The following is a 21,215-nucleotide window of genomic DNA, read 5'->3' as shown; positions in this document are numbered from 1 at the left end:
AGTGAATATAATTAGCACTTCTCTGCCTATCATTGTTCAGTCTTTTTGTCTGTCTGGTTGATTAGGTATCATATTTCCAAGCCAGCTTGCATGTTGGTCTCTAATGACCTCAGTACTAAGCAGGGGTTAAAATTCTATCTGCTCTATATTTGTTTTCATTTTAATACTGTATAAATTTTGTTGTCTCTGTCTTTCAGATTTATCAGTGAAATTTTCCTTTGAACTGCACAAATCCTTACATGCTCCACTTTTTTTTTTGAAAGGTTTATTCCTGGTGTTACTGACCTCAGTTTGTGGTAGAGTTGTCACATCCAAAAAAGCAGATCCAACTTCTGTGTTAAGTTTCTTAGAATAGAGTTTCATTTTTGATTCTCTTGAATTTTCCTTTCCCATATACCAAATAGATGATCTATCTTTTCTGGACAGACAAGTTTTGGTCCTCAATCACATTTTCAGAGTCAGACTACAGATGAAAGTAGAGAACATGATTATCTGTTTTCTGACAAAATGTTTTATTCTCAAAGTACAGGCCAATTGTTGTTATCACACTGAATTTCATGATCCTTTCTCTGAGTTGTTGTTGCTAAACTGTACTTGTTCATATTTGGTAGTCACCCAATCAGTGACCTTATTCACAGTCACCCCATCTTTGTGCATGCCTGTAAGATGGGAAGATTTCTAATTATATTCATATCACTAGTTAATTTTTAGGAAGCTGTTACTCCTTCATAAATGTCACGTTGCCATGTACTCTGCTAACGAGTACTGAATAGGTAATGAATGTCCAATCCGCAGCCTGAAAGGATGACTATCACCTAAAACTCTGGACTTCAGGTCTGTGCTTGAATGGTGACAAACATTCTATAGTGAATAAGAACCCATTCAATTTGGCATTATCATCTTACACGGTTACAGGAAGAAACATGAGTTGAAACTTATTCTTCAGATGGAATAATGTGTGAGTCTGAGTTTGATCATAGAACAAACTGTGTTGAGAACTTCTTTTGACCTCTTTGAACTCTCCAGAACATCTGTTCTCTATTGTTAAAACATCATATTTGATAGCAGTTTTATCTTCGAATGCAAACTGCAGCATATTCTATATCGGTATTGACAGCAGTGTCTGCCTGTCTTTAGGAAAAGTATTTTCTTACACATTGCAAAAGATAAAACATACTGTCTCTTCGGAACACATTTTAAAAATGGCCCATTACCAGAGATTTCATTTAATATAAAAAGCATTCCACTCTTCCCAGAAGCAGTGCTAGTGACTTTCCATTTTATTGATTCTAATTATCATGCTAGAGCATTTTTACACCCCAAATCAATTTTCTTGGAAATGAATGCATAGCCCCTTCCAGACTTTTGATATAAGAAGATTCCATTTCTGGATTCATTTTAATCTTTATTTATTTATTTATTTAAGTTTTTTTTTTTTTGTAGTTGTCTATTTTTATATAATTTTCAATCAGTTGTGGGTATGGTAAGCACTAATTAATGTTAAGGAATAATTTCATATGTTTTAGAATTAATCAAATTTATACAGGAAATACTATCATTGGTCAACTGTCTTAGCATTTACCTAAACTTTTATTTTATCTACACATGCGTGATATTGCCATTGTGCATGCCATTTTTAGTACTTGTGTATAATTTTCTCATTTCAGTTTCTCATAATGTTGTAAAGTTTCTGAAAGACCTAGATGTTGCCAGTATCAGGCTTATTTATGACTCCGTTTCAGCTTTAGGGTGAAGATCACTCTATGACTAGATGAACAGGGAAATATAACATCAGTCCAGCCAGCAACTGAAGTGTTCATATATACAGAAATTTTCTCAATATTCAAGTAAAAAGAGGGTCATTACAGCTTGTCTTTGTTTATAACTAGTTTTGAAGACTCAAGTATTTCTGAGAAAAATAAATGCAACTATTATGTGAGGAGAGTACCCTGATGCCTGGGGCAAAATTTATGATAAGAGTATATGTGTAAATTGAACAGTTTCATAGGGTGTTTGCTGGCACTATTTAATTTAATACTGTAGGAATAGCCATAGTGTTTGCTGGTTGGGCCTGAGATTTCCAAAGATTGTCCCCTGACATAACTGCATATACTTGACATGCAATTGGGCACATACACATTTCAGACTGAGCATGTTTGTGAGGTAAGCAATGAAGATACAAAGGATGAAAATACAATCTCATTGTACAGACAGTACAGAAAGTGTCCATGGATGAAGAAAAATAAAAGAGACCGTTCCTTTTGGATGTTAAACTTGGCATCTCCTATTTCACGTTGTTTTGAAGAGCAAAATGAGACCTTATTTTTGAAAATTAATGTGTGTATTTAAGGAGATAAAAACAATTTTATTTTGCTTCTATTTAGTTTTCATATACTGTGATAGCTTAAGTTCAGATTTTCTGTCTTCAAGCATCTCACTACTCACTTTTTCAAAGGACTTTTTTTTCTTCTTTTTTCTTTTTTCTTTTTTCTTTTTTCTTTTTTCTTTTTTCTTCTTTTTTCTTTTTTTTCTCTTTTCTCTTTTTTCTTTTTTCTTTTTTCTTTTTTCCTTTTTTCCCTTTTTTTTTTTCTTTTTTTTCTTTCTTTAGGTGATGTAGAGTATCCTAGAGAACAACTATGTATATTATGCATAATTCCTGAAGCTATTTACTGGGTCCCACTGAAGTGCCAAAGCTTTGGAAATGCATCTTAAAAATGCCAATTTTCAAAAGAGATCATTTTTCTGATATGAATTATTACATTATGAAACTACCCAATGAAATCAAAAAGAGGATAATGAGACAAACACTGAGGGCATATTTGTTTCTATCTAAGAGAAATCAAACAGAAATGAAATAATGTGGTTTTCTACCCTTACTAAGCTATATATCACCTACCTCTAGGTATAAGAAAATAATAAAATACATAATCATCTTTTGAACAGCTAGTATAAGAGAAAAACGTTCCTGTTAGCTCCATGGGCTGATTTTATTTGCAGAATTTTTTTCACATACTGTGTTACAGAAATTTGTACTTTACAGTTGGACACTATTTATTTTCTACAACTATTTCACAGAACTTTTACAACAATATTACTCCATTTCCATTGATTTTAATACTTTTGAATTTATTGTCTTAATCTGTGTATACACAAATTATTAATGATTGCAGTATTTAAATATAACAAAGTTTCGTAATTGAAGCTCTGTATTTGTCAATGTTCAAATACATTGTAAAGAATTTGTCATCTACAGTGTCAATTTAATGGGAAGACTTCAATGCGTAAATGAAGTATTTGGAAGAGGAGGTCATAGCACTGAATGATTGAAGCTGCAGCCCATTACCTCTGATTTTCCAAAGGCTTTGTGTGTCTCTCACAATCTTCACATAATCACAGCTCTACAGTTATGTCACTATCATATAATGTCAGTGTCATCATCTGCTTTACCATTCAAATGGGAAAGCACACAGACATTCACACCCACCCACAAAATACCGGTTTTAATTTTTCTTTCCTCACCCTCCCCCCCCCAGCTTAATAGGAGTTGCAAAACACCATCTGGTGTTAATTTCTACTCTGACTAATAAAATAATGCAGCACCAAGAAAAAAATATATCGGCAGTACAAACAGACCAACACAGAGTATACTGACATAACATAATGTGCATACCAGAACTCCAAATGTTTCTTTTTGTTGTTTTGTGTGTTTTTTTTGTTTTTTTTTTTTTTACATATAAAAATATATGAAAGGCATATGTTCTTTGACCTAAAGTTAATTAGATTTTTATGCAATTCTTAGAACCAAACTCTCCTTAAAGTGCCATGAAAGTCACTCAAGAGTGATTGAACAGATTACAACAGAAACAGTATCACTGTTTGGCCTTAAGGAAAGCCTTATGGTCCTGTGGTTCAGCAAGATGCTGAACTGGGAAAAAAGAATTATTTCCTAAATCTGCTTCTGCATCTGATCTCTATTGCAGTGCTACTTCTTTATTGGTATAATTTAAAACATAGAATCATCACAGAATCATAGAATGGTTTGGGTTGGAAGGGACCTTGAAGATCATCTAATTCCAACCCACCTGCCATGGTCAGGGATGCCTCCCACTAGATCAGGTTGCTCGAAGTCCCATCCAACCTGGCCTTGAACACTTCCAGGGGTGGGGCAACCTGTCCCAGATAAACAGGTGTTCTCTAGGTAAAGAATTTCTACCAAACATCTAATATAAATCTACCCTCTTGTAGTTTAACTCCATTACTCCTTGTCTTATCACTACACTCCCTAACAAAGTCCCTCCCCAGCTTTTCTGTAGGCCTGCTTTAGATACTAGAAGGCTGCTATAAGGTCTCCCCAGAGCTTTCTCTTCTCCAGGCTAAACAAACCCAATTGTCTCAACCTGTGAGAGGTGTTCCAACCCTTTGATCATCTTTGTGGCCCTCCTCTCTACATGCTGTAACAGGGCCACATCCTTCTTATGCTTGGGGCCCCAGAGCTGAACACAGTATTCGAGGTGGGGTTTCACAAAAGTGGAGTAGAGGGACAGAATTTCCTTTGACCTGTTAGCTACACTTCTTTTGATGCAGCCCAGGATATGATTGGCTTTCTTGCCTGCGAGTGCACATTGCCAGATCATGTGAAGTTTTGCATCCACCAATACCGCCAAGTACTCCTCTGCAGGGCTGCTCCCTATCCGTTCATCTCCCAGCCTGCATTTGCACTTGGAATTAGCTCAGCCTAGGTGCAGGACATTTTAAACTTCGTGAGTTTAGCATGGGCATATCTCTCAATCCTGTCAAGATCCCTCTGGATGGTATCTCTTCCTACCAGCATGTTGACCAAACCACACAGCTTATGTTGAGGGTGCACTCAATTCCACTGTCTATGTCACTATCAAAGATGTTAAATAAATCAGTGAATCAATAAACAATTGCTAGATTAAGCTTTTCTACAGTTAAAAGAGAATTCACAGTTCATAAAGAGAATAAAAGAGAATAAAAGAGAATTCACATAGAGAAGAGAATAAAAGAGAATTCACAATTCATAAAGCATATTTCCATCTATACTTAGTGTTTCTGCTGGTGCAACCAGCAGAATTTTGGGTTTTTTGATCATGGGAAGGTCTATGCGACACCAGGCCTGCTGACACCAGATGGGATGTGCCTCTCTCAGAGAGGGGTGAGGATTTTTGCTCAGGAGTTGGCAGGGCTGATAGATAGGACTTTAAACTAGAGTCGAAGGGGGAAGGGGATAAAACCAGGCCCACCGGTGATGAGCTAAGGGATGGTGTGCTAGAATCAGAGGGATTGTGTGCTTGTGAGGCCCTTCGGTCGGCTACACAAGGTACTGCGTGTAGGGAGGCGCATTTGAAATGCTTCTACACAGACTCACAGAGTACGAAGAATAAAATGGATGATCTAGAAGTCTTGCCCAGTCCCACAGCTACGACACCATTGGCATAAGCAAAACCTAGTGGGATGAGTCCTGTGGCTGGTGCGTTGCAATAGATGGTTACAGGCTCTTCAAAAGGGACAGGCAGGGTAGGCGAGGTGGTGGGGTGGCAATGAATGTGAAGCATGGGCTGGACTGTGTGGAACTTCAAGCTGGCGATTGAAAAGTTGAGAGCCTCTGGGTAAGGATTAAGGGACGAACAAATAAAGGGAGTGGGAGTCTATTACAGACCACCTGGCCAGGACGACAACGCTGATGAATCATTCTTTGCAGAACTAAGAGATGCCTCAAGATCAACACCGCTTGTCCTAATGGGGGATTTCAACTTGCCAGACGTCAACTGGGATCACCACACGGCTGACACGAGCAAGTCCAGGAGGTTCATAAAGCACCTAGATGATAACTTCTTGGTGCAGGTGCTAAGGGAGCCAACTAGGAAAGGTGCCCTCCTAGATCTGTTGCTGGAGAACAGAGAGGGTCTTGTGCGGGATGTGTGGCAATTGGCAGCCGTCTCGGTCATAGTGACCATGAAGTGGCTGAGTTTAGAATTTATGGTGACAGAAGGAAAACTGTCACCAAAACTTCAGCCCTGGATATGGGGAAACCAGACTTCAGGCTGCTCAGGGAACTAGTCAGCAAGGTCCCCTGGGAAACTGCTTTTGAAGGCATTGGTGTCCATCAGTGCTGGTCTGTCCTTAAGCACTGCCTCCTAAAAGCACAGGATCAGGCGATTCCAAAATATTGGAAGTCAGGCAAGCGGGGCAGAAGGCCGGCCTGGCTGACCAGGAAACTTCTACTGGAGCTTAGGTGAAAAAAGAAAGTGTATGGCTGCTAGAAGGAGGGCCAGGCGACAAGGAAGGAATACAGGGATGCTGTTCATGCTTGTAGGGAGAAAATTCGTGTGGCCAAAGCCCAACTAGAGTTGAAGCTGGCCATGTCTGTGGGAGACAATAAAAAAGTTTTTTTTAGATATGTGAACAGAAAAAGGAGAACCAAAGAAAACATAGGTCTGCTACTAGATGGGGAGGGTCTCCTCACAGACAATGACATAGGCAAAGCAGAGACGTTTAACGCCTTCTTCACCTCTGTCTTCAACACTGATGATGGGCTTTGGGACCCAGGGTACCCTGAGCTGGAGGACCGTGACAGTGGGAATGACAAACTCCCAACCGACCCTGAACGTGTGCGGGATTTGCTGCTCCACCTGGATCCATACAAGTCCATGGGTCCGGATGGAATTCATCCCAGGGTGCTTAAAGAGCTGGCTGACGTCATCGCGGGACCTCTCTCAATTATTTTTCAATGATCTTGGGAATCTGGAGAGGTCCCATTGGACTGGAAGCTGGCAAATGTTGTGCCAATTTTCAAGAAGGGTAAGAAAGAAGACCCCAGCAATTACAGGCCTGTCAGTCTCACGTCAGTGCCTGGTAAAATTATGGAGAGGATGATCCTTGAATTTACTGAAGCGCACCTGGGGGACAAGGCCAACATGGGTTCATGAGGGGTAGGTCCTGCCTAACAAATTTAATTTCTTTTTATGATAAGATCACCCATCTAGTCAATCAAGGGAAACCAGCTGATGTGATCTTTTTGGACTTCAGCAAAGCTTTCGACACGGTTTCCCATAGGATCCTACTGGACAAAATGTCCAGCATACAACTAAACAGAAACATCATACGATGGGTGAGCAATTGGCTGACGGGCAGGGCTCAAAGGGTTGTGGTAAATGGGGCCACATCTGGCTGGCGAATGGTCGCTAGTGGGGTCCCTCAAGGCTCCATTTTAGGGCCAGTCCTCTTCAATGTTTTTATAAATGCTTTGGATGTAGGACTAGAAGGTGTTTTGAGCAAATTTGCCAACGACACCAAACTTGCAGGAGTTGTAGACTCGGATGAGGGTGGAAAGGCCTTGCAGAGAGATCTGGACAGACTGGACAGCTGGGCAGTCACCAACCACATGAAGTTTAACAAAAGCAAGTGCCAGGTCCTGCACCTGGGATGGGGCAACCCTGGCTATACGTACAGACTGGGCGACGAGACGCTGGGGAGCAGCCCCGCAGAGAGGGATCTGGGGGTTGTGGTTGACAGCGAGTTGAATATGAGCCAGCAGTGTGCCCTGGCAGCCAGGAGGGCCAACCGTATCTTGGGATGCATCAAGCACGGCATTGCTAGTCGGTCGAGGGAAGCGATTGTCCCGCTCTACTCTGCGCTGGTGCGGCCTCACCTCGAGTACTGTGTGCAGTCCTGGGCACCACAGTACAAGGACATTAAAGTGTTGGAGAGTGTCCAGAGGAGGGCGACAAAGATGGTGAAGGGCCTAGAGGGGAAGACATATGAGGAGCAGCTGAGGTCACTGGGCCTGTTTAGCCTGGAGAAGAGGAGGCTGAGGGGGGACCTCATCGCGGTCTGCAACTTCCTTGCGAAGGGGAGTGGAGAGGCAGGTGACCTATCCTCCGTTATCACCAGTGACAGGACCCGTGGAAACGGTGTTAAGCTGAGGCAGGGGAAGTTTAGGCTAGACGTCAGGAAGAGGTTCTTCACCGAGAGGGTGGTCGCACACTGGAACAGGCTCCCCAGGGAAGTAGTCACTGCACCAAGGCTGTCTGAATTTAAGAAGAGATTGGACTGTGCAGTCAGTCACATGGTCTAAGCTTTTGGGCAGACCTGTGTGGAGCCAGGAGTTGGACTTGATGATCCTTATGGGTCCCTTCCAACTCGGGATATTCTATGATTCTATGATTATATTTTCTCTTAATAGCAAAAACTTTCACAAGATTTTCTGTACTAAATTGCTTTATTAAACAGCAATTTTATGGTAATAACAGTAATTTTAAGAAAAAATATATAATTGTCATTCTGATGGGTTAAAATTGATTAATTAACTCTACACATCAAAAACATGAGATTAGAAGCCAACATAACATATTTTATCTTGATTTTTAAAGTAAATCAAAGTGTGGGGGTCTTGTCTATTTGGTGTTTATTTGGTTGTTTTTTTCCTTTTGGTTTGAGCTTTCAGGATGAAAACATATCATAGTTTCAAAACTAAAATGTGTATGCATTCAGCAAATATTTTTCTAATATTTATGATTTGCAATGAAAGTGAAAAAATGGGAACAGGTTATTTATTCAGAAGAAAACATACTCAGGGAAATACAGAGGAGATAAAAGTGTGAAATTTTACTTTTTTTTTTTTTTTTTTAATTACATGAATGTAATGAAAACTATGAATATAGTGAAAACTTAGGTACAGATTTCACTTTAAAACTACCAGTCTATGAAGAATTAGATTAGATATCCACTACACTAATGAGCTAGGTTACTTATTTTTTTCTTTATTCTGCCTCCCAGAATTTTTTTGTTCTTTAATTTTCTTATAGTAATGAAAAATATAGGACTTTTACTAAATACACTTTTTTTTTTTAATTATTATTATTTTTTTTTTTTTTCATCAGGATATTGCTAATAAGATCCATCAGTTTGATGCCAACTGGAATGATAATACTTTAACTCACACAGTCTGAATTAGCCTGTAGATCCATCTTTATTCATCTAATATTAACACATGCATAAGTCCAATTGAGTTTGATGAAACTGAAGTATATGCTTAATGTTAGGCGTATGAATAAGTGTCTTTCTGAATTGTTACATAAAGAGGAACATCTGTTGCTTTGCTCTAAGTCTTAATTATTTCATCACTCACCTCTTTATTTCAATTTTGGGCTGGAGGGAATCATTTATTATCCATTGTTGACGATAGATTCGTCTTAGAGAACTATGTAATCAGGTGAATTTGAGGACTGTAAAAGTTCAAGTGTTGATATGAAGTCTGAGGATAGGAGAGTAATTCTCCTTTCTCTTCTGTACTGTTCCTGGAGTCTTGCCCAGACTTCTTCAAAGAGTGTGTATTTGGCCTGAAAATATTCGCAACATCTTGAAAATCACTAAGGGATAACTCTGGAAAAAGCAAAGTACATGGTGCTCAGGAAGGCAGTATGCTGGAATCCAAAATACTTAGATAGATATTATTGTCTCTTCTAGAAAATAAAAATGGCCTTTGATCATTCCCTGGACTTGAGGGCAGGAACTGCAACATAGCTTGTAGTCAATTAGCTAACCTCTCACCTTGCGGCAAATAGGGAGATGTCACCCGTGCTGCCTGGGAGGAATAAGTCCTGGTGTACACAGTCCTCCAAACTGCCTGAATATCATCTGGAAGAGCACTAGCTGGTAAAAGCCAAAACCACTTCTGGAAGCATGCTAACAATTAAATAGAATGAATTCTTTTGAAACAGTGTTTAAATTGTCTTCTAGCCTCACCTTCTTTATTAGGATAGAGTTAGACTTCTTATATAGCATATGCTGAAAAAGGATCTAGACAAGCCATCTGCTAAATGAGGGTTGCTTAAACTAATCGAGAGGAAACATCAAAGAAAAGGGCACCCTAGACACAGTTGCCTCAATACCTGCCTCACTCTGAACTGTTGACAAGTGTCTTAGAGTGAGAAGCAGGAGCTCTTTCTGCTCTCTGACAAGGTCATGGAACTTGTTATACCAAAGTCAAAGTGTTAGCACAGTTATTCAGGAGGTGAAAAGTCTAAATATTTATTTATTTATTTACTTATTTGTGTGTGTGTGTGAGAGAGTTAATTTAACCCATATTCAGAAACCAGAAGGCATAAATGTATATTTATTATTGTCTTACTTGACTATTCTGATTTGGATATTTATTTATTTATTTATTTATTTATTTTTGAGAAGGGGGAAAAAAAAAACGTTTATTATAATTTACAATGGGATGGTTAGGGTAATCTCTAATGAAATAGCAAATGAGTTCAAGTTAGCCTTATAAACCAGGAGATCTTACATTATATCTCACATTATATATTAATGTCCTGAGTGCTAGCTAAATGTGATGAAGAGTTGCAATGTCCCAATTTCTGTATTTTTTCAGTAATGTTTAAATTACTGTTGTAAATTTATCTTGAAAAACTGAAATTTTTGAAAGGAAATACCCCCCCCTTTTTTTGGGGGGGAGGGAGGGGGAGGCAGAATATTGACATCTATTCCTTAATATATGAATAGTATCATGTTATGTAAAACTGCATCTTTGGTGAATATCTATTCAACCAAATATTTCAGGTCACTCTGTAATCATAATAGTTCAGTAACATAAAGCAGGTGAGCAGTCATAATCTGTTTTAAGTCAAACTCAACAGAACAAATTAATCACAATTTTATTTTTTTTCTGCTAATAATACAAGAATATTTTGTCATAGGTTTATGTTAGTGTTTTTTTTCTTTTTTTCCCATTTTGTCTTTAATATTTTGTATTTATTCCTGTAGGAAAAAACATGTTATTATGAAAGAACAAAGCATTGATACGTAGAAGAATAAAAATTATAGTCTTTCCAGCACTCTTGGTTCATCTTGGTTCAAACCAATTTCATTTTCTTGTTTGTATAAATTAATATGTTTTTTTGTTTGTTTGTTTGTTTGTTACTTTAAAAAATAATAATAAGACTAAGGGGATGAAGAAATTATTTAAATGGTTGTACTTAATTTTAAATATTTTGAAAAACTATATAAATATTCAGATTCCTAAGTGTACAGATAAAGTTGATAGAACTACATTATTTAGTTTTTCAAGAACTGTAAGAATAACAAATTATTGTTCAGAAAAATATTAGAAAAAAATTACTCTACTTTCACAATTGATTGTGATATTAATGGAAAGTTATATACATATTCTGGTAGATAGGAAAAGAAGGATTTATCAATATTATTTTTTAAATAGCAACAAGTTAAGTATTTCTGTAGGGAGCATTTATAAACAATTGTAGGGTAACTGTAGTGGCCAGGGAGCTGTCTTAAAAATATATATATATATATAATTATATGGCTAAAATTAGCTTTCTTCTTAATGTTTAGAAGAAGTTGCAATATAAATGAGGGACAATGAAAAGAGATGAGCAGAGCACATCAATAAATACAATTACTTCAGATCTCATTTAATATATTTTTTTCAGACTAAGAACTTCCCAGCTAGAGTAATAAGATGCAGCACTTGTGAGGTGAAAAAGAAAGAAGGAAAGAAGGAAAGAAGGAAAGAAGAAGGAAGGAAGGAAGGAAGGAAGGAAGGAAGGAAGGAAGGAAGGAAGGAAGGAAGGAAGGAAGGAAGGAAGGAAGGAAGGAAGGAAGGAAGGAAGGAAGGAAGGAAGGAAGAGAAAAAGAAAGAAAGAAAGAAAGAAAGAAAAGGAAAGAAGGAAAGAAAGAAAGAAGGAAAGGAAAGGAAGGAAGGAAGGAAGGAAGGAAGGAAGGAAGGAAGGAAGGAAGGAAGGAAGGAAGGAAGGAAGGAAGGAAGGAAGGAAGGAAGGAAGGAAGGAAGGAAGGAAGAGAAAAAGAAAGAAAGAAAAAGAAAGAAAAGGAAAGAAGGAAAGAAGGAAAGAAGGAAAGAAGGAAAAGAAAGAGGGAAAGAAAGAAGTAAGAAGTTTTGAGAAATCTGTGTTTTAATTTTCTTTTTTTTTTTTTTAATGGAAGAAAAGACTTCATAAGAAATTTGTGTTTTGCAGACACAAAACCTCCATTGAAATCCTAAGTATGAAACTTCAGGCTGCTGACGCATTTTATTAGGACACCTAAAATATGTGAAATTTGACAAAGCCAAAGATCATGGTCTTTCTTTGTAATCCCTTGTTTTAACTTTCTTCAAGATATTAAACTTTGAAGTCTTAGACAGCTCTCTGCTGCTCTGAAACTCAAGGTAATTTTATCCTTGAATATTCTGTTTCAAGAGTTGATGGCTACATTCCTACTGTTCTTTAGCCATGCTTCATCTGAGCTATTAGGTGACTCCATCCACACTCAGTGGAAATCCATTGTGTTCTTCTTCTACCCTGACAACAGTGCTGTTCTCCTGAATACACTGTAAAAGATACTCTGCCTTCCAGTACTGTCTATTCTGCCCCCTGGTAATCACTCTCCTCCCTCGCTATTCACAAGAAAGACTCAGTGTGTTTCCATTCTGTTTTTAATCGCTATCCTGGCCTATTCTTCTGCTCCAAATTATTGCATTTTATTCCCCTGGTATTCCCCTCACCTCTGTTTTTCATCTTTAACTGCTCTGCTGAGCTCTTATGTTCACAGTTCATTTCCCTTTGACTCGGCATGGATAAAAGTTCCACCCGTCAGCCAGTAGTGAGCTGGGATTACAGCATGAGGTTAGCATCTCTCTGCTGGCCTGCCGTTGAAGTGTATATCAGATCTTTTTATGGAAGACCTTGGCAATTACACTCATATTAAAACCACATATAGCTTCCAGCAGGTATTTGAGTTTTTTGTTGTTGATGTTTTTGGTTTTTTTTTTTTGATTTACAGTTTTTAAATGTTTTCCTCTTTTAAAAGCAGGCTGGTGTCTGCTTTAAGTTACTGGTCAACAGTTTTGTAAGACTTTGCATATATGTCTATAAAGGCTGTTACTTAGCTTAAATTCTGCTTTTTGTTGTAAAAACATCACACAAATATTTGGCATATTTGAGAGAATAATATTTGCAAGTCAACATATTAAATTGTTTGGGGAGTTTAGTAACAACAGTTATTTGTTTGGGGAGAAGTGATTAGCCAAGAGAGTCATTGTGCAGGCATTGTGGTCATCTCAGACATTTTGAGGTCAGAAGAATCATACTAGTCTTAAAGGGCTGTTATATTAACTCTGCTATTTACTTTTGCTTACAACTTCAACAATGATCAAAAGTGCAAATTGCACCAGTTCTCCTGGCCTCCTTCCTTTCTCACTTTCCTCCTTTCTTCCTTCCTTTCTTTCTCCCTTCCTTTCTCCCCTTCTTCCCTTCCCAGAAAGCTATTCATGATTAACTATTTTTAGCTATTCGTGATTAACATTTAGAGTTAAAAATCTGAAGCTTATTTCAAGTCAGAATTTCCTAATTCCTAGTAATTGGATCTTGTTATGCTTTTGTCTACCAAATTAAATAACTATTATAGAATAGCGTCTCATGGGGTTGTGATCAAGTTGCTTTTTAATCTTCTTTGCAACAGACTATATAGTGATTTCCTTGCATTTCTTATTAGAAAGTGTATTAATCAGTCCACAAAATACTCTAGAGGCACTTTTCTGAGGCTTTTAAAAGTTTTTCTTATCCCTTTTATAATGTTGCCTTTGATGTCTCCTACTCCCTCCCTCCAGTGCTTTACAATATTTGTGTTTCAAGTAGTAGAGGTCTTAGTGTTGTGACAGAGGTCTGGGGAACATTTTGTGTTTCGTCGTGTGTGAATGTATGCAGACTGGGTTATTCTTCCTTCTCTTCAGGATTAAATTCCAATTATATAGCACACTGAATAGCAAAATTCTGAATTCAATGACCTTGGTAGTCACTTCTGTTTCTGTATGCCTAATTGTATGCATCTTTCAAGTATTTCTCTTGTCAGTGTCATGTAGGTAGAATACATTACCTTTCTCCACAGGTAAATATTGTCTTTTTTTTTTTTTTTTTTTTAAATCACATCTTCACTCAGGACGATGTAGTTCTGGAGCCAAATTCACAGTGATACATTTCTCACAATGAACTTCATCCTGCAGTTGTTGCTGTAGTATTGCAGCAGCTTATCAATTCTTTTCCAGTTGTGTGAAGGATGGTAGCTGGACAGCCAGAAGAAATGAGACCAAGTGATTGTAGAAAGTGTCTGTTGATTTCTCACTCTTTAATTTCCTTCTAAATTTACCATTCTCGTGCATTTTGGCCAATTCACAGAGAAATAGGAACAAGATTTTTCTCAGCTGAATTCAAAGGGAAGCTTTCCCTGCCATATACAGGCAGGCTTATTTCAATCAAGGAAATAAAAATATTCTAGTGTAAATCAGATTATTTGTCAAAAAATGTTTCTAATAGAAAGAAGACCAGGCTTTAATGTTTGAGGTTTTAATCAAGTTTTAATCTGGGAATATCCTTAGATGGAAGGATTTTGAAAAATATTTCATTCTTCTTTCTCAGATCTTCTAAATACTTTTATTTCCTTCTCTGATTAGCCCACCTAGCCAACTTTTTTTAATTTTTTTTATTTCCCCACCAACTACAAAGATCCTCAAGTATACTGCAGCTCATGTACATCTTATTCTACATTTAGTTGATCCCTCTCTCTGAATTACAGAAGGAAAAATAATAATTAAAAAAAAAAATCTTCCTTAAAGCAAATAAATGTGGTTACACAGGGACTTTAGGTTGAACAATTTATCCTTCTCCTAGATACAAAGCTGTTTTTATTATGCCTTTTAACTCATGCATATATTTGACTTTCATTGATTGTGAGAAATTAAATCATATTTTGGCAGTGAAATACACTATATTGTGCTTTTATGTTAAAATTCTGTTATTTTTTTTTACATTTTTCTTATCCAGAAAATGTTTTTACACAAAACCTAGGAGTGACTTGTTAATAGCAGATTTATCCTCTGAATTATTTAGCATGAATGAAAAGTTGTGTGTTTTTTGTTGTTGTTGTTGTTTTATTATTATTATTTTTCTAACATGCACATTTGGCTAGAAAACTCATTTTGTTAATGACACTGGTAACTGCTTCAATAAGGGATAATTGGGATAATTCTTCAGTAAAAATCAGTACTAAGGAAAAAAATGCATCAAATTTTTGTAGGTCATTTACTCCCTCACATACCAATGAAGGATGGCAACATACTTCATATTCTCAAGCATGTTGATAAATCCAATTTTAAATTATTCATTGACTGGCTATCCTTGTTCTGTTAGATAGCATATTTAGCTGGATTATCAATAAAGAGTATTTCTAGGCATGGCTATATTTCTTTATCCCATCTTTCATTATTCTTTGCTATACCACTATGAAACACTGAACTGACTTGTGTGTTCTGTCTACAATTATTTCATGTTCATTCAATTTTTGCATGCGATTCTCATCATCCTGCCTTTTCACTCATCAGGTAAGTAGAATTGTTGTGGAAAGAATAATGTACTTCACTCAAAAGAGAGAAGCAGTGATATGTTTTATTCATATACTATAGCAATTTAACAAAGTTTGATTCTAAATAAGAAGCAACTTAACAAGATTTGATGGCAAGGTACACTCAGTTATTTATGACATAGAGTACAGGGTTAAACATACTTATCCAGGAGACCCTCCTGTTGAGTCACAAGGTTCAGAATGGAGCCTCTTGCATTCTAAACTCCTTCTTAGCGAGGAGTCTAGGTGTGACTCTAACTTTCACTGGGAATTCTGTATGAGTAAGAACTGCAGGCACCTACCAAAGAATATATGGTAGAAGGAAGTGTTAACATTCATCAGTGGAAGGTGGCTGGTGAAAAACAACAACAACAACAACAACAAACAAAAAAGCACATGGTGCTAGGGCCACAAAGAATGTAACAGAATAAAACTTACATTAGAAAGGCAACACAAGAAAGAAAACACAAAAGAATGAAAATAGTGAGTTTACAAGGGATAAAAATTTGCTTGTTAAAGTCATAAACGGAAGTCATAAACACATTGTAATAAACACATTAAAGTCATAAACACATTGCTTGTTAAAGTCATAAACAAAAGAGAATGAAAAGACAGAAAGAGAATATCAAATTGTATTCATCAAAAAAGCTCAGGGAAATACACAGAAAATGTCTAATAACAAAGAAAGAAAATACAACGCCATAGAGGGACCCGATCTTTGTACACATAATGCTTTTCAAGCTTGGTGAAACACTTTGAAATCAGGTCACTAGGTATGATTTGACTCTTGGTTTGGGGGATATATAATATCATAAAAGTAAAGTAACTGGAGTGAACGTCACTTGGGGAACTGTCAGTATCAAATTAAACAAAAATCTGCTAAAGAATGTTTGGATAAATCAGGTTTAAATGGATTTGGTGTACTTGGGACACTGAAGTTCATTTAAGAGTACTGTATTGACTCATGGGGTAAAATAGAAAATGTACAATAACAGAAATTTTGGTTTCTCTTAATTCCATGTGCTTTCATTCTTTGTAAAAATTATATGACAACTCTGCTATATCCTCAAGAACAGAACTTGGCATATTATCAAAATAAGGAAAAGTCTGTTTCTCTGAGCACTTTCCCTTTTTCTGACACAATATAAAGATTTCACATTGCACCTTCCATGTTAAATTCTGTCTGCCTTAGTTTCTTTTTCTTCTTTTTGTTTTGATTCTTGCTGACAGAACTTATTTGTTAATTCAGCTACTTTGCAGATGTCGTTTTCCACAAAACACTATAATCACAATGCTCAATTATTGTACTATAATGAGTCTCAGTTTGAAAATATTGGAAGAAGACGTCTGAATTAACCATGGACAAGAACTGTCCTTCACCATAGCTGATTAGGATATTACTTTGATTTACTATGTTTGGCAGTAGGATTTACATGCCAACCTGCCATTAAAATCTTATGATGAGATCTCAGGAGTCAGCACATTAGTCTTACTACTATTATATCTTCAATAAGCATAACTTGAAGACAAGGTCTTGAAGTTCAAGTAAAAGTTTTTTAAAGGGTATTTAAAACTGAAACTTCAAGAAAAAAAAAAAGATACATACTAATCATTTCTGAAAGACTGATTTTTGCTTAGCACTAGATAAAATCTGACTGTCTTATATACATAACATTTTGGTTTTGATATTTTTAAATGAAGTACAGATTAATTAAAAATTAATCTACAATGTATTTCTGCCTTTTTGTTCCTGAAAAGCTCCACCTAAATACAAACTCATAGAATCTTAGAATCATGGAATCATAGAAACATAGAATGGTTTGGGTTGGAAGGGTTCTTAAAGATCATCTAGTCCCAACCCTCCTTACCATGGGCAGGAAAACATTCCACTAGAGCAGGCTGCTCAAAGTCTCATCCAACCTGGCCTTAAACACTTCCAGGTATGGTGAATCCACAGCTTCCCTGGCCAAGCTGTTTCAGTGTCTTGCCACACTCTGAGTTAAGATTCTTTTTCTCCTTTTATCTAATCTAAATCTACCATTTTTACTTTAGCACCATTAGCCCTTGTCCTATCACTACACTTCCTGACAAAGAGTCCTCTCCCGTTTTCTTGCAGGCCACCTTTTGTCATTGGCAAACTTTCAGAGTTTGTCATTGGCAAACTTGCAGGGACTTGCTCAGTCCCACTGTCCATGTCACCAACAAAGATGTTAAACAGCACCAGTCCAATACTGAACCTTGAAGAACACCATTCGTTACTGATCTCCACTTGGACATTAAGCCATTGACCACAAATCTTTGAATGTGACCATCCAGCCAATTCCTTACCCACTGAATGGCCTACCCATCAAATCTATGTCTTTCCAATTTACAGACAAAGATATCATGCGTAACAGTGTCAGATGCTTTGCACAAGTCCAGGTAGATGATGTCAGTTGCTCTTCCCCTATCCACCAATGCTGTAACCCCATCATAGAAGGCCACCAGATTTGTCAGGCCCCATCTGTCCTTAGTGAAGCCATGTTGGCTGTTACCAATCACCTCCTTATTTTCCATGTGCCTTAGCATAGTTTCCAGCAGCATCTGGTCCAAGATCTTTCTGAGCACAGAGGTGAGATTGACTGGCCTGTAGTTCCCCAGGTCTTCCTTTTTTCACTTTTTAAAAATGGGTGTTTTGTTTCCCCTCTTCTAATCAGTGGGAACTTCACTGAGCTGCCATTCTTCTCAAATATGATGGATTTCATCTGCCAGTTCCTTCAGAACACATGGATACATCTCATCAGGTCCCATGGACTTGTGCATTTTCAGGTTCCTTAGATGGACTTGAACCTGATCTTCCCTGACAGTGGGCGGTTCTTCATTCTCCCAGCCCCTGTCTTTCTCTTCTGGCACTTGAACTGTTTGGCTAGAGCACTAGCTGTTGAAGACTGAGGGAAAAAAGTCATTGAGGACCTCAACCTTCTCCATGTCCCAGGTAGCCCGTATCCTTCAAGAGAGGGCTCACATTTTCTTTAGTCTTCCTTTTATCACTGATGTACCTATATAAACCTTTCTTGTTGCCCTTGATGTCCATGGCCAAATTTAATTCTGGGGCTTTAGCTTTCCTAGACTGATCCCTGACTGCTCATGCAATTTCTCTGTATTCCTCCCAGGCTACCTGTCCTAGCTTCTACCTTCTGTAGGCCTTATTTTCCTGAATTATTTTAGCTAGAATCTCATTTTTCATCCATGTAGTCCTCCTGGCATTTTTGCCTGACTTCTTTGTTGAGATGCATCACTCTTGAGCTTGGAGGCGATGATCCTTGAATGTTAACAAGCTTTTCTGGGCCCCTCTTTCCTCCAGGGCTTTATCCCACATTCCTCTACCAAACAGATCCTTGAAGAGGCTACAGTCTGCTCTCCTGAAGTCCAGGGCTGTGAAGTTGCTGTGTGCCCAACTCCTCAGTGCCTTCAGGTTCCTAATCTCCACCATTTGACACTGTAAATGGACTCCACAAATTAAATGCTAGTGTACCTTCCTTCTGACCAAAAAAGAAAACATTTCTTCCTGCTAGAGACAAAGCTAACTGACATGGTAGCTGAAAACATTTTGAATGAATAAAGCTCAAAATCCAGTCACCTCAACATGACTTAGAGAGAACAGCAGCAGCACAGAAACAAAATCTCATTGTGGTGTATCTCCTTCGCTTGCCCAGAAGGATTCTTGTGCCTGGAATAAATGTATGTGTGTTTAAAAACACACATATTTCTTTTAAAAGGATTGGCACATCTGTGAGAAGAATTCTTGTTTATACATTTTCAATGAAACATTACACCCAGCTATTTGGCTACTGCATATAGCCATTTTCAAGTACTTGATCATATTTGCTTGCAGCTAGCTCACACCAAAGAATAGAAAGGCAGAGACAAAGAAAGAGCTTTGAAAAGGTCATGAGGTATCAAACAAAATCAGTATTAGCCTCTGTCCTAAAAAAATGTTGAGATATTAAAAGATTTCAAATGATCTGTGAACCTTCCAAAGAAATTCCAGGTTTTGGTAAATGTATGCCTGATAGATATCTATATGTGTAACTGAACAGTGAAAATGAAACTAGGATCTGAAGGAGGTTCAGAAATCTAAAAATTGTAGTTAAAATACAGTTCATAAGGCGACTGCACTGAATTATTGAATGGATAACATAACCTTCGAGGCCTATTTAGCACAGATTCAATGCAGGAGCTGTTCTGCATTTAAACAGTACAATAGCATCAATAACCAACATCATCATAAATAATCTTCCAATGATTTATAAATCCAGTCCCAAATTGTAAATGACTTTTATGTCATAATCAATAATCAGCATTAGGGTATTTATCCATAATGCATTTGGTACAACTAAAATATCAAGAAGCAGAGAGGCATTGGGCAAGAGATGGGTCTTGGGTCTTCAAAAAGCTCAATAAATTAGCTCTAATGGAGACATTGACTAACAACATATACCTCTGCTTTTCAGTTATGTGTGAGTAACATTTCTTTCTAAACTTTAAATATTACAAAGTGTTTAACTGGTATTATTTGAGATTTCCGTAATACTTTTTTTTTCTTTTTTTTTTTCCTCATGTTTTATAGGTTCTAACAGATAGTCACTGCCACAATGAAAGCAACCTTTTCCCCAATTATTATTTCTGATTATTTTCTGTACTGCCTGTGTTACATTTTCAAATTAAAGAATTTCTGCTCATTTTAACATTTCTAGTTGCCATTCTTTTTATTATTATTTTTAATATTTTAATGTATTCTGTACTCATGTATATAGCTTATGTATTAGTTTAGTGATATGGTTTAGTGGAGGACTTGTTAATGCTAGGTCAGAGGTTGGACTGCGTGATCTTGGAGGTCTCTTCCAACCTGGATGATTCTGTGATTCTGTGATATGTTATCCTTATCTGAAGAATCACACATAGTAGCATTCATATTTAAATGTTAGTAATTCAAAGGATTTTCTGAATTGCTGGTTTGCCAGATTTATGGCATGTCCTTTTCCCTTGCTGCTTTCCAAAGAGACCTAACAGACTTCAAACAATTTGGTAGAACATCATCTGCCTTTGGCCTCTAGAACAAGAGGCTCAGTCAGGATCTCTGAAAATTTCAGAACATGCATCTGTTCAGTGATGGACAAGGTAGAATCCTTTTCTCTATCGGCATCTGGTGCTGTAATTTCACTGTCACTAACAGAGGAATCATCCAACTACAGATGAAAATAATTAAATGGGCCATAAAAGCATATACTAAAGAGCTGTTGATGCCTTCCTACAGAGGAAATAATCAAGCTTGTAAGGCACCTCCAAAGATATTTGTATGCTTCAATGGCAAATGAGTAGATGGGCATCTTTGGAAAGTCCAAAGATGTCACATGTTATTTACATTGTAAGATGAGAAAAGACATGTTATGATGCAGGAGGTGCTCATCTTTAACCAAAAGGATTCATTGACTTAGACATGTAACTTCATTGTCACACTGCATCATTTAGAAGTTTACATGTGCTTTTGTTTGTTTGTTTGTTTTGTTTTGCTTTACTTAATCACTGATTTATTTTTCTTGTGGGAGTTTTTAAATACCCACTTTTGGTGTCAGGAAATTTTCATGATTACATATGTTGAAGAGTCCAAAAATAAGCAGTGATTATGTCTGGGGAGATTGGAACTCCATTAAGAATAAGAATAATTTCTATAAAATAAAGAATTGTCTAAAGAACTTAGTTCATATGTGTGTTACTTCAATATTTCTCTGCATTAC

At 37.1% G+C, this 21,215-nt stretch overlaps 1 long non-coding RNA gene across 1 annotated transcript; it reads left to right on the top strand.

Moving 5' to 3' along the window:
- The first annotated feature begins 11,417 nt into the window (after positions 1-11,417).
- LOC308191200 lies at positions 11,418-18,899 on the top strand. Its single transcript, XR_013947798.1, has 3 exons — positions 11,418-11,931; positions 12,162-12,211; positions 18,782-18,899. It is a non-coding gene; the product is annotated as an uncharacterized lncRNA (long non-coding RNA).
- The last annotated feature ends 2,316 nt before the right edge of the window (positions 18,900-21,215 follow it).

The sequence above is a fragment of the Anser brachyrhynchus genome (genome assembly GCF_964034855.1).
Source record: "Anser brachyrhynchus genome assembly, chromosome: 2".
NCBI classification, from domain to species: Eukaryota; Metazoa; Chordata; class Aves; order Anseriformes; family Anatidae; genus Anser; species Anser brachyrhynchus.
Note: the sequence above shows the minus strand (reverse complement) of the source record. Positions and strands in the feature narration are given on the sequence as shown.